Here is a 14655-nt window from a genome sequence, read left to right as displayed (position 1 = left end):
CTTCCACCAGATCCCTCAGTACCCTTGGCTGGAGCCATAGACTTGTGTGTGTCTAAGTGGTGTAGCAAGTCACTAACCACTTCCCCTTGGATTACAGGTGCTTTATTCTGCTCCCCTTCCCTGTCTTCCAGCTCAGGGGGCTGGGTACCCCAAGACCCACTGGACTTACTATTAAAGGCTGAGGCAAAGGCATGAAGTACCTCAACTTTTTCCTCAGCCTAATGTCACTATGTTTCTCCCCGCATCCAGTAAAGGATGGAGATTCTCCTTAGCCCTCCTTTTGTTGCTAAGGTATTTATAGAAACATTTTAATTACCTTTTGCAGCAAGTTCTAGTTGGGCTCTGGCCCTTCTTATTTTCTCCCTGTATAACATCACAACATCCTTGTAGTCCTCCTGAGTTGAGTGCCCTTCCTTCCAAAGGCCATAAACATTCCTTTTTTCCTGAGTTCCAGCCAAAGCTCTCTGTTCAGCCAGGCCAGCCTTCTTCCCCACCAGCTCATCTTTTGGCACATGGGGACGGCCTGTTCCTGTGCCTTTCAGATTTCCTTCTTGAAGAATGTCCAGCCTTCCTGGAGTCCTCTGCCCTTCAGGACTGCCTCCCAAGGGACTCCGTCAGCCAGGCTCCTAAACAGGCCAAAGTCTGCCCTCCAGAAGTCCAAGGTAGCAGTTCTGCTGACCCCGCTCCTTACTTCTCCAAGAATCAAAAACTCTATCATTTTGTGATTGCTATGCCCAAGATGGCCTCCAGCCATCACATCACCCACAAGTCCTTCCCTGTTCACAAACAACAGGGCCAGTGGGACACCTTCTCACTCACCAGCTGTGTCAGGAAGTTCTCTTCCACACACTCCAGGAACCTCCGGGACCATTTCCTCTCCGCTGTATTGTATTTCCAGCAGACGTCTGGTAAGCTGAAGTCCCCCATGAGAACAAGGGCTAGCGATTGTGAGACTTTTCCCAGCTGCTTATAGAATATTTTGTCTGCCTTCTTCATCTTGGTTTGGGGGTCTAGAACAGACTCCTACCATGATATCTGCCTTGTTGGCCTTCCCTCTGACTCTTATCTGTAAACATTCAACCCTATCATCACCATCATCAAGATCTAGACAAGCAAAACTCTCCCTAACATACAGGGCTACCCCACCACCTCTCCTTCCTTGCCTATCCCTTCTGAAGAGTTTATACCCATCCACTGCAGGACTCCAGTTGTATAAGCCATCCCACCGTGCCTCTGTGATGGCAACTATATCATAGTTTTCCTGCTGCACAACGGCTTTCAACTCCTGTTTGTTGCCCATACTGCACGTATTGGTGTAGACACACTTCGGTTGGGCTATTGATCCTGTCACCTTTTTGGGTGGAGAAGCCCCAATTCCTATGGGACCATTCTAGGTGCTTCCATGGTTTCTAACACATCAGTAACCCTTTTGCATCTTTGCTGCCGCATGCATCTCCATCCCCTACCTCCACTGAGACGTCAGACCGAAGGACCTCACTAGCACATCCTCCCTCAAACATTGGCATGCTGCCCCCAAGCTTATCTCTAGCGAGCCTGGTTTTATCCCTTTTGCCCTTCAAATCCAGTTTAAAGCTCTTTCAATGAGCCTTGCTATCTCCTCTGCAAAGATCCTTTTCTCCCTTTGAGACAGGTGGACCCCTTCTGCTGCCAGCAGGCCTGGTGTCGTGTAAACTGACCGATGATCAAAAAACCCAAAATTCTACCGGTGACTCCAGGCTCAGAGCCAAGTATTGGTCTGCTGGCTCTTTCTGTTTCTTCCCTCATCATTCCCTGCATTTGGAAGGGTAGAGCAGAACACTACTTGTGCTCCTTATCTCTTATCCAGTCATCCCAGGGCCCTGAAGTCTCTCTTGATTGCCCCCGGACTTCTTGCAACTTCATTGCTGCCTACCTGAAAAACCAATAATGGATAATAATCTGAGGGCTGTACCAGGGCAGGAAGCCTTCTCTTCACATCTTTAACCTGGGCCCCAGGGAGGCAGCAGACTTCCCAAAGAAGTGGGTCTAGTCTGTATATTGGGCCTTCTGTTCCTCTTGGGAGTCTCCTATAACGACCCATCTTTTTTTCTTCATGGAAGAAGTTTTGATGCAGGGCATAAGCCAACTTAACCTCGGTGACACCTCCAAGCTAGACGAACCATTGTCCTTATCAGTGGTTCCACTTGCAGAGCCTCATATCTAGATAAGCAGTTCATGAAATCTACAATCAGCTACAAAAAAAAAAATTAAAAAATCTAGCTTTTAGCACTTTACAAATATTATGCCTTATCACAATACAATTATAACAATTTAAAAAATATATAGGTTTGATTTAAAAATATTTAAAACAGCCTAGTTTCCTTTCACAGAAAAGGGAAGAATGATTATTGCTTAGCTATTTATAATTTACAGTCCATTTTATCCTCAATGCGGTGCTTTATACAATGAAATTATGATCTCCCTGTAATAAACTTCAGTATGGTGAAGTGTTGAAACCACCAATGTTATTATCATTGTTATTATATGTAAATTATATGATTTCACTGATTAGGATTATTCTCTTCTAATTTTGGTCATCTAAAGTTTAGAAATTCTGACTGAGCTTCCTGTGTAGCAAATGTAGATAAACAGGTACTTCCAGAATGGAATTAATCTCATCTGTCTTATATCTTTCTTTTACATTTACATTAATTACCTTTGGGAGATAACTATCTAAGTCTTAGAGATCAAACTTTAATATACCTTATCAATGGCAAATGAATCCTACTTGCTGATTCTTTGTATTCTCACAGTATTTATTTTTATCCTATTCCATCCCTTCTTTTTCTTGTACATGGCTGCAAGATGACAATATAAATAAAATAATCAAAATTTTTTCAGAAGATTAGCGGTATCTTCTGAAGATATAATCCATACAGTCATTGCACACACTAAAGCATTTCAAACATCTTAATCACTGGAACAAACTGCCTACTGGAATGGTGAAGTCTTTCTAATCAGAAGTCTTTACAGAGCATCAAGTTTGGTCAAACAAATTTTTGGGCATAGTACAGGTGTAAATGGATGAAAGTCTATTGTATGGGACGTCAGGCTACATGATTAATTTTCCCTTTAACCTTAAAACAATGAATCTTTCTTCATTTCTTTTCACTTCATCCTTGAAACTTAAACTACTGGACTGTGAAATGTTCTTCCATCATTTTAAATCATTTTAAATCTTACTTCCTTTTAAATCTTCTTTATGAGAAAGAGCAGAGATGGAAAAAGGTGCAAGATTTTCAAGATTATTTTTAACAGATTGCCATGGAAAGAAACCAGTAGGTGAAGTCCCTCATACTGCTTCCACAAAAGCCTCAAGTGAGATTTATTTCACCTAATATTACCAGTTTTATAAGTGATAACTGGTCTAAGCTAGCTCTTCAGAATCCCTTTGTCAGTAAACTTGAGATCTCTCCTGAAGGCGATGTCTTTTGATAGCTAGCTGAAATATACAATTCTACCTTTGTCTTCTATTGTTTTATTCTGAGTGGACCAAGACCAGGCAAACAGGTATTCGAAATAGTGGCTATTATTTTAACCCCCCTGCACATTACTCTCTGATCATGTCAAAATGATTGTTTTTCACTCGCTTTACAACAACGAGTTGCTAGTTGAAATCATTATCATGATTTCAATTAAAATTGTGTACAATTGTAAAATGTCTTATGCACCACAACAAATTTCTGTTAATGATGTAATATTTTGCTTGGATAACTTGAGGACTATGTATTACTCCTTGTTTTCTAGTGAACTGAAAGAAGAACTCCTTTAAGGAGTCATCTCTGTAGTCCAGAATCTCAGTGACTTTCCTTTAAGGGCTATCGTGGTTGCTGCCAGGCACCCACCGTGCCGCTCTCTCTTTCTCCCTCCTCAGCAGGGCAGGGGAAAAATAAGATGAAAAAAAGCTCGCGAGTCAAGATGTCTCACCAGTTACCGTCACCTGCTCCTGCGTTGGCTCTTCTCCACGGGCTGCAGCTCCTCCCAAAAGCCTGCTCCAGCACGGGCTCTCCAGGGAGTCACAGCTTCCTTCAGGGCATATCCACCAGCTCCAGCATAGGGTACTCCACAGGCTGTGGTATGGATATCTGCTCTGGCGTGGTCCTCCATGAGCGACAGGGGGACAACCCGTGTCACCGTGGTCTTCTCAATGGGCTGGCTGCAGGGGAATCTCTGCCCCAGCACCTGGAGCACCTCCTCCCCCTCCTTCTTCACTGACCTTGGTACCTGCAGGATTGTTTCTCTCAGATTTTATCTCACTCCTCTGTCTCACAGTGGTTTTTTGCCCTTTCTTAAATATGTTAACACAGAGGCACCACCAGCGTCACTGATGGTCTCAGCTTTGGCCAGCAGTGGGTCTGTTTTGGGGCTGGCTGGGACAGGCTCTGTCTGACATGCGGGCAGCTCCTGCTCTCTTCCCACAAAGGCCACCACTGCAGCTCCCTCACTACAAAAACCTTGCCATGTAAACCCGGTAAGACTATCTTTAGCTACTTTTTTTAGCTAAAAATATTTTGCTTTACTTAAAAAAACCCCAAAGCTAACAACTTATTTTCTAGTGCACTTTGTTATAGTTTTCTTATTTGTCTATAGATTTCATTCACTTCCTTTGCAATGGTATATTTAGTTTTTTATGAAAATCGTCTCAAGGAAACTAAATACTGAGTATTTAGAAAAATGTGGGCAACAGATTGTCTTCTCATGTATTTGGTTTATTGTTAAAACCAATTTCAAATTCAGTGTGTTAGGAGATTCACACCTACAGATGAATATTTTCAACTTTTAAAGAAGTTTCTCATCGTTTCTAAGGTGTTTTGAAGTTCAATTTCTTTATCAGTGTCCTGGGTTCAGCTGGGATAGAGTTAATTTTTACAGGAACCTGGGAGGTGGGGGCATAGCCGGGGCAGCTGACCTGAACTAGCCAAGGAGCTATTCCATACCATGTGACATCCTGCCCAGTATATAAATGGGGAGCGGGCCGGGGGGTGGTCTCTGTTTTTTTCGGTGGGGGAAGTGGCGGAGCGTCGGGTCCCGGGTGGTGAGCAGTTGCACTGTGCATCACTCTTTTTGTATACTTTTTTTCATTAGTGCCGTTGTTGTTGTTGTAATCTCTTTTGTGTTTGTCCCAGTAAACTGCCTTTATCTCAACCCTCGAGGTTCCAGTTTCTTTTCCTTTTCTCTCCTCCGTCTCCTCCCCATCCCACCGGAGGGGGGCGGAGGAGTGAGCGAGCGGCTGCGTGGTCCTTTGTTACCGGCCGGGCTGAAACCACGACAGTCCTTTTTGGCGCCCAACGTGGGGCAGAAGGGTTGAGATAACGACAGATCTGGCCAGAGCGTGTTGAAACAAATTTGCCAAACGCATTTCTTAGATATATAGATGTTAGTCACAATGTTGTTTCATTTGTTTACATGGTGGCGTTTTGTAAGCTCTTATATGCTCTATGTATTGCCTGTAGTTGCGTATCTCATCTCTGGGAGAGTGATTGGGATTATCATTTTGCTGTACTGGGCAATGTCGACTTATGAAATGATTACATCACTGGTCATGAGGTTAAGCTGGTATCTGTATGAGGCAGTGATATCATTTCCATACTTTGGGCGCCTTCTGTCGGATTTTATTGGTAATTACACCCAATCCATGGGGAAATTAGGGGGGGATACCTCCCCCCGTCCGTTCACCTCCCTCTTCTCCTTCCGACTAATTACAACAGCTTTTGAGAATTTTGAATATCCTTGGGATGCGCAAGCCAGTGTGCTGTTAGTGCTATGCCTCCTGAATATGTTTCAGGTCTTGTTTAGGGCTACAAAAACGCTCTTTAAGAGTACCACTCAGAGATCTCCCCCAAAGCTGGATACTCATGGGTGGCACGGCATGTGGGAGCATATGGGCAAGTATCTAGAGAACTTCTCACCGCCAGTGACTTGGAAGTTCACTCCCGAACAACTACAGAACCCTTATGAAGTGACAGAATATTTGAAAGAAAAATGCTGTGGCTATTCCAAAGACATACAACTCGCTGCACTGTGCTGGGCTCTGGCCAATATCTACCAAACACTGCTTGATATTATGCAGCACCCTCGGGGGGAAAAGGGGGAAAAGATGGAAAACAGGACAACATGTACCGTGGCTACCCAAACCCTGACAACAGACACCGTGGCTGCCCCTACTCTGACAACAAGCACCGTGGCTGCCCCTACCACGACAACAGGTACCATGACTACCCCTACCCCGGTGACAGACACTGCAGCTGAACCAGAGAACCAGCCTGTGCCAGTATCAGTCGCCCCTGTACAGAAAAAGAAACACACAAAGAAATCAGTTCGCTTAGCGAGAGATGAAGATGAACCAGGGTCATCGCGAGAACAGGAGGTAGAGGCAGAACCTGAAATAATTACCCGATCTCTATCCATGAGTGAGTTGCGTGACATGCGAAAAGATTTTAGCCGCCACCCAGGTGAGCACATTGTTACCTGGCTGCTCCGATGCTGGGATAGCGGGGCTAGTAGTGTGGAATTAGAGGGTAAGGAAGCCAAGCAGCTGGGATCTCTGTCTAGGGAAGGGGGCATCGACAAGGCGATTGGGAGAAAAACACAAGTCCTCAGCCTCTGGAGGCGACTTTTGTCAGGTGTAAAGGAAAGATACCCCTTCAGGGATGAAGTTACATGTCACCAAGGCAAGTGGACCACCATGGAGAGAGGTATTCAGTACCTGAGAGAATTAGCCGTGCTGGAGGTGATTTACAATGATCCAGAAAATGCGCAGTCACCCACAGATCCAGATGAAGTCCAATGCACACAACCCATGTGGCGGAAGTTTCTACGAAGTGCACCACCAACCTATGCCAACTCATTGGCAGTAATGTCCTGGAGAGAAGGCTATGGACAAACGGTGGATGAATTGGCTGTCCAACTCCGGCAATACGAAGGGAGTCTCTCTTCCTCCCTACGGGCCTGTGTCTCAGCTGTGGAGGAGTTGTCCCGAGAGTTCCAGCAATTCAAAGTGGATCTGTCCTCCTCCTCACCTGTACAGGCCCGCATCGCAGTTATTGGGAGTAAGCGTTCCTCTGCCCAAGAGAGAGGAGAGAGAAAGTACACTCGACGGGCTAACCTGTGGTTTTACCTGCGTGACCATGGAGAGGACATGAGGAAGTGGGATGGAAAACCCACTTCAGTCTTGGATGCACGGGTACAGGAGTTGCGAGAAAAAGCAACCAGAAAAGAGAATTCTTGGAAAACTGCTGCTCCAGTTTCCCGTGAGCAGTCCCCCAGACGCAGTAGATGGGCTGATCTCATTTCTGATCCCCTTGAAGGGACTTCCGATTTACGTGTGCAGAAAGTGAGTAACGGATGTTCTAACCAGGATTAGAGGGGCCCTGCCTCCAGCCAGGTGGAGGAGAGGGACAACCGAGTCTACTGGACAGTGTGGATTCGATGGCCTGGCACATCAGACCCACAGGAATATAAGGCTCTAGTGGACACTGGTGCACAATGTACCCTAATGCCATCTAGTTATAAAGGGGCAGAACCCATCTGTATCTCTGGTGTGACAGGGGGATCCCAAGAGCTAACCGTATTGGAAGCTGAAATGAGTCTAACCGGGAATGAGTGGCATAAACACCCCATTGCGACTGGCCCAGAGGCCCCGTGCATCCTTGGTATAGATTATCTCAGGAGGGGGTATTTCAAGGACCCAAAAGGGTACCGTTGGGCCTTTGGTATAGCTGCATTGGAGACGGAGGAGATTGAACAGCTGTCTACCCTGCCGGGTCTCTCCCAAGACCCTTCGGTTGTGGGTGATGCAGAAGGATGGGGAGGTTCGATGTGTACCTCAGGGAGATTTGATTTTGGGAGAGAATAGCCAGTGAATTGGGCTGTATGATATTTAACTGCTAAATAACCTGCCAATGCATGTCATTGTATCTATAGTGTCTATATGCCATATCAAGGGTATTATTGTGAGAATTATCCAAATGACTACAGGATGGACTTTTGAAACTGAGCCAAGTACAACAGCGATAGAATTTGAACTGGCACCCACCAATTTCCTCAAGATCAACATCTTCGACCTGCAGACCAGGGGCATGAGTTGCACCAAATGTACTAGCCACAAGTTCCAGAGGCAGCGTACAACAACCCAACATCTCACACCATCTCTCTCTTATCCTGAAGAACTGTTACAACAGATAGAGCCCCAAAATTGATGGACACATTAGAGGGATAGCCCATAGGCTAAAGGAACACCGTGTGTGTGTGTGCGAGGTCAGGGGGTGGAGTCCATATACTTATATATAAGACAAGGAAAGTTGTAGTGGTTGATTGGAAAAAAATTTAAAAAGTAAGATCTGGGCATGATGTAGATGGTATAGAATAAGGGGTGGATAATGTCCTGGGTTCAGCTGGGATAGAGTTAATTTTTACAGGAACCTGGGAGGTGGGGGCATAGCCGGGGCAGCTGACCTGAACTAGCCAAGGAGCTATTCCATACCATGTGACATCCTGCCCAGTATATAAATGGGGAGCGGGCCGGGGGGTGGTCTCTGTTTTTTTCGGTGGGGGAAGTGGCGGAGCGTCGGGTCCCGGGTGGTGAGCAGTTGCACTGTGCATCACTCTTTTTGTATACTTTTTTTCATTAGTGCCGTTGTTGTTGTTGTAATCTCTTTTGTGTTTGTCCCAGTAAACTGCCTTTATCTCAACCCTCGAGGTTCCAGTTTCTTTTCCTTTTCTCTCCTCCGTCTCCTCCCCATCCCACCGGAGGGGGGCGGAGGAGTGAGCGAGCAGCTGCGTGGTCCTTTGTTACCGGCCGGGCTGAAACCACGACAATCAGTCAGGGAAGAGATTTCAGTGTCTTTCAGACCTATTTTATTTTAAGTGGTTGGTTCAGTCTGGTCCCAGATCCCTGAGCCATGTACTGACATAGGTGGATATGTACCCAGATTTGGGTTTCAAAGACAACCAAGTCTGACTGATTATTTTTCTGATTTCTAAGACTGATGGTCATAATCCCAGACTTAGACTTTGTCTCTGACTCCTTTTGTTAAGGCAGTCACTCCAGATCTCTTCCCAATAAGATGGGAGAGTTCCTACTTCTAACAGATCAATACTCACCCGGGTGATTCATGAATGCAGGGTCATCACTCCAGTGCAGAAAAACAATGAGTAGACCAATGGAGAAAAGCTGTGAGTGGGGTGATGCAAACAGACTATATCATGCAGTAAGACTAGAGAAACACATTGGAAAACTATTTTTATTCAAATCAAATATGTGAAGTAGTTTCAAACTGAGATAGATAGTACCATGAGACAAAAAAACTCTATTCCAAAGTTGTACAAACCCCCTCAATTTCAAAGTTTATTCAGCTTTTCTACATTTCTACAATTAAAATGTAGTGGTATCTTCTTTAAAAACTCACTCCCTTTGGGAAAATGACAGGTCCATAACATTGTCAAAGGATATTCTACCAGATAACAACACACTTCCTCCATCTGTTCTGATTTAACCCCAGCCAGCAATTAGGCGCCACTCGCTCACTCCCCCGCTCTCAGTGGGATGGGGAGGAGAATCACAATTTTAAAAGTAACTTGTGGGTTGAGATAAGAACGATTTAATAGCTAAAGTAAAATAAAATATAATATTAAAATAATAATAATAATAATTTTAAAGAAAAGGAATATAATTAAGGGGGGGGGGGGGGGGGGGAGTAAAATCCCAGAAAAGACAAGTGATGCACAATGCAATTGCTCACCACCTGCTGACCGATGCCCGAGCAGTGATCTGCACCTCCCAGCCAACTCTCTCCAGTTTATATACTCAGCACGTTCTATGGTATGGAATACCCCTTTGGCTAGCTCAGGTCAGCTGTCCTGGCCATGATCCCACCCAACTTCTTGTACACCTGCTTGCTGGTAGAGCATGGGAAACGGAAAAATTCTTAACTTATCCTAAGTGCTGCTTAGCAATAACTAAAATGTCAGTGGGTTATCACCTCATTTATTCTCACACTAAATCCAACCACACTGTACCAGCTACTAAGAAGAAAATTAACTCTATCCCAGCCAAAACTAGGACGCCATCTTAACAAAGACACAGGCGTACATGGTAAACAGAAGGGGACTCATTAAAAAAGTTAAATACTATAAACATATGATGTTCCCCAGACTACTTAATAAGATAAAGACATAAATCACTAAACCATTAAGAATTATCTTCAAAAACTTGGTAGCAAATAGGGTGACATCTTATGTAACACAGAATGATAGAATCAATTAGGTTGGAAAAGACCTTCAAGATCATTGAGTCCAACCATCATCCATGCCCACTAAACCATGTTATGGAGTATCCCGTCTATGCACTTTTTGAATACCTCCAGGGATGGTGATTCAACCACTTTCCTGGGCAGCCTGTTCCAATGCTTGATAACCCTCTCAGTAAAGAAATTTTTCCTAATATCCAGCCTAAACCTCCCCTGGCACAACTAGAGGCCATTTCTTCTCATCCTATTACCAGCCACCTGACAGAAGAGACCAGCACCCACCTCACTACAACCCCCTTTCAGGTAGTTGTAGAGAGCGATCAGGTCTCCCCTCAGCCTCCTCTTCTCCAGGCTGAACAGCCCCAGCTCCCTCAGCTGCTCCTCATAAGACTTGTGCTCCAGGCCCCTCACTGAATTGGTTGCCCTTCTCTGGACACGCTCCAGCACCTCCATGTCTTTCCTGTAGCGAGGGGCCCAAAACTGAACACAGGACTTGAGGTGCGGACTCACCAGTGCCGAATACAGGGGAACAATCACCTCCCTGCTCCTGCTGGCCACACTATTTCTGATACAGGCCGGGATGCCATTGGCACGCTGGGCACACTGGGCACACTGCTGGCTCATATTCAGCCGTCTGTCAACCAGCACCCCCAGGTCTTTCTCTGCCAGGCAGCTTTCCAGCCACTCTTCCCCAAGCCTGTAGCATGGCATGGGGTTGTTGCGACCCAAGTGCAGGACCCGGCACTCAGCCTTGTAGAACCTCCTACAACTGTCCTTGGCCCATCGATCCAGCCTGTCCAGATCCCTCTGTAGAGCCTCCCTACCCTCGAGCAGATCAACCCTGCCTCCTAACTTGGTGTTTTCTGCGGACTTGCTGAGGGTGCACTCAATCCCCTCATCCAAATCATTGATAAAGATATTAAACAAAACGGGGCCCAACACCGAGCCCTGCAGAACACAGTCCAGGATGTATCTCTCAAAACAGGATGAAGGACAAAGTAGGGAATGAGGAACAAAGCATTGTGACTGATTCTTAGAAAAACCATAATGGAAATCTTTAAACAGACTGCAAGAAGCTAGATGATAGTGAGCTGATTAGGGAAAACAGCCAGCACGGAAGTATTAGGAGCATCATGTCAAACCAGCTTAATTTCTTGCCCTGACAGAACACCTGGCCTAGTGGAAAAGGGAACAGTAAAGGTAATTAATGTATCTTGACTCTAAAAGGCATTTTGACACAATTTCAGTGGGCGTTATCATAAGTAAACTAAAAATATAATGGAATTAATGAAATCACTCACTAGTTGAAAACCTCTTCTCTAAAATCTGTCACTTTCTTTCACTCTGAAATGATGTTTTGAATCCAGATAGGTCCAGTAATAAATAAAGAGTAGAACAGACAGACATATGAGGGGAAAAAAGAGTGAAAATACAAAGCAGGGAACAACTGGCTAGGCAAGTTGTTTCGTCATGTTGTTCCCCACCCCCCCCACCCCCCCCACCCAAAAAAAAACCCAAACCAAAACCGCACAAACTTTCTGTTATATCACAACATGTCAATAAAGTCAGTTTTCAAAAAATAGAAACTCATCCTGGGATATGAATGTTATCTATTAGATAGAGGAATTATTCTTCTCTGTTTTGTTTAGTGAGTCTTCAGCTGAAGTATACCATGAGTTCTGACATTTCTAAAATAGTGTAGAGTAATTGGTGAGAGAATAGCAGAACGATAAGAAGTTGAGAAAACATAGTCTATAGTGGGAGGTAAGGAATTGGTTTTGTTCAGTCTTGAAAGGAAAGGACTATGGTGAAATATAGTGCTTCAGTTTTAAAATTATTTTTATAAAGATTTGAAGTCAACAATTTATTTTTCAACAAATGTTTATATTGATTATTAGAAGAATCCTACTTACTACAAGGACAACTAAATCCTAAAATGATATACAATGGGGCCGGGTGGAATATCCTTCCATCCTTAATTATGAAGGAAAGACTAAATAAGCATGTCAGGATGGTTTATCAGGTTTAGATAAAACTGTCCTCCATGAACTTTAGATATTTCCTCCTTCTGATATTCCCTCCTTCTGATATTTCTATGATTTTATAATTCTATTATTGTATATCTCCTCACTGACATCTTTTTGTAGAGTTATGGTTTGGTCTTCAGTCAGCATAGCGAGTGCAGCCATGGGGCCTTACTTCACTAACGGTGAATCAAAATATGTGAGAAGAACATACTAGAAACCTGAAGACTGTTATGATATGTAGATGAGTAATAGCTTTTGAGAAAATAATTGCAGAAGTAAGTTAAAACCAAATCAGATCCATAATAACACTTCATTAGAAGACCAGAGAGAACTACCAGGAGATTATTCATAACAAAAAACTAAATTACATGCACCACTGGATTCAAAACAATCTTATCTCAAAAAAAAAAAAAAAAAAATTGGTACTTTCAATTATAAAATACAAAAATGCTACAAATAATAGATAAAGAGTAGCAAGGAAAAATAGAACTTTTTAACAAAGCTGTAGTTTTTTAAAAAAACTTCAGCTCATTTTCATTAAGTTCTAGTAAGTTCACAAGTCTAACTTTTGACAAATGCTCTCTATCACACTAATGTTTTATCAATTAAGCTGTGTCTTCTGGGAGCCTAGAAATTGTTTCTAATGATGTGAGGCAGCAGTGTCTCTTCACTCACAATAAAATTAGCTTTTATTGGCCTTTGCTAATACCAGTGAGATCTCTCTTTCAGTTAAAGAAGAGAAGGGAAAAACATTCCATGAAAGTTATTGTAGTAAAAGCCTGAAAAGCAGACCTTTATAGTTCCTAAACTTTTTAATTGCATGTATACAACCTGGTGCCACTTTTTCTAAGTCTTATTTCATATACTATGATTTTAAAACTATTTGTATTTATATATTTTCTTCATTTATGTACTTTTATTCATAAATTTTTAATGTAAAAACATACATGCAGGAATACCAATTAGAGTCAAATAAACAATTAGTCTTGTTTTTCTTTCCCCCAACAAGGTAGACGTGCAAAATCAAAAAATGTTATACCTTAATACTGTGTGAATTATAGACAGTAATGATTTTTGTTAAATCAGTAGTGGCAAGCTAGAAAAATTGGCAGAAAGCTCCCACTCAATCCAAGCCAATGAGCTCGAGCCCAGGCAAAGCCAACAGTCTTGGAGGAGTTTCTATATTATAATTAGCTTCCACTGACCTCTCTGAACTAAACTATTTTAGTTGTGGTCTAGTCTAATATGCAAGTTTTGTTTTGATATTATAAAGGCAAAAATGAGAGTTAGTTGTTGTTTAGAAGTGGCAAAAAAATATTTTCCAATAAATTAGATGAAATACAGTAGTAGTGTTGGTACCATATATGATAGTGTTCCCACTTAGTATTCTGATTTGCAATCTCGTTATATATTCCTTTAATACAGGTGACTGCAATGCAGTTGAGGTTAGTTTAAATAAGACCAGGGGGAAGGAGACATAAACTATTTGGGAATAATTACAAGAAAACAATTGCTTAAACTTGCAAAGTAAGACAAGTGAAGTACAATCAAGATGAAGTTTCCCAAAATAAACTTCCAAAGGAGTTACTGGGAGAATTTAGGTCTCCTCTTTTACATTTTATTTAGTTTCTACTATATAACACATACAACACAAAAATCTGAAAACGTAGGCAAAGATTTGTTTCAGAAACACGAACTGATTCCTTTTCACTCCTTCCCAAAATTATTAATACAGAATTTTGTCAGAGCATCCACAGTTCCTGCTTCTGTTCCTAATTGATAGATTATTTGATACTTCGAAGAGATAGAAAAAATGAAGCTAAATGACTACATGAAGTCTATGCCTGCAAGCCAAAGCCATTAGGAAACAAAAACAGCCTTAAGATTTATTATTTGTCAATCATATCTTTGTATTAGCCAGAAAGTACACTCTCCCCTTAATAAATTATTTTTATAAGTGTGTGTACTGTAATTGCAGGGCTCAATTTAGATGTCACTGTGAGTTTTAGTTCCACTTTCCCTAAATATAAGCCATGAAACAGACTGATGGAGTCAAGTAATTTTTCACGTAGGTTAGCTGAGACAACCAAGCCAGGTCCCCTAAGATGGGAAGTGCAAAATACCTCTGCTAAAATACCTGAGGAAAGATAATTACTACTTTAATTTTGTTAGAGCCAAATAATAATTGCTTCACACTATAATATGTTTAAACATACTATTTATTAGGCAGATACTCTGTGCTAGATTTAATGATAGATAATAAGCTGCAGTTAGAGTGTTCAAAAGTGCAATAAACATTTTATGGAATGTAAATAGCACTACATACCAGCTCAAAATAACTA

This window comes from Accipiter gentilis, chromosome 16 (genome assembly GCF_929443795.1).
Source record: "Accipiter gentilis chromosome 16, bAccGen1.1, whole genome shotgun sequence".
NCBI lineage: Eukaryota > Metazoa > Chordata > Aves > Accipitriformes > Accipitridae > Astur > Astur gentilis.
The sequence above is the reverse complement of the archived record's forward strand: the minus strand, read 5'-3'. Positions refer to the sequence as shown.